Source organism: Endocarpon pusillum (assembly GCF_000464535.1).
Source record: "Endocarpon pusillum Z07020 unplaced genomic scaffold scaffold1550, whole genome shotgun sequence".
NCBI lineage: Eukaryota > Fungi > Ascomycota > Eurotiomycetes > Verrucariales > Verrucariaceae > Endocarpon > Endocarpon pusillum.
In genome coordinates this window covers 61,607-62,131 of record NW_006916031.1, presented here as the reverse complement: position 1 = coordinate 62,131, position 525 = coordinate 61,607, and positions in this window count along the sequence as shown.

Sequence of the window (525 nt, the reverse complement as noted above, 5' to 3'; positions counted from 1 at the left end):
CACCTCACCAGCCTGCGAATACGGCTGGAGAAGACAGACTGCCCAACACGTGGTCATGGACTGCCTACTGCTTTCGGGCAGACACGACATGCTTGCCGCCGCTGGCACAACCGATTTCCGCCGTCTCCTCGACGACCCAAAGGCCATCAAGATAGTAACATTATGGCTGATGAAGGCTGGGGCCCTCCCCCAGTTCTCCTTCGCTGCTGAACAACTTTGTGCCTAACTCCTAACTGCAGTTACCGAGCCTTGTGCGCACCGTCGAAGCGCCCTAAAGCAGCCTCCTACCCACTGGCGGTAAGGTTTTTCCCCTGAAAAGGTTTCCTTATGGTGCGTTCGTTGTTCGAGAGCTTTAACCGCTCTCTATTATACATATCCCCCGCATGGACCAGCCCTAGGCTAGGACCACATCAGTGTAAAAATCAAATAAATAAATATATTAGATAAGCTAGCTTTATATATTTATAAATAAGCATAATAAATTATAAAATATATTCTTTTTTTTTATTTTAAGTTTATTAATTA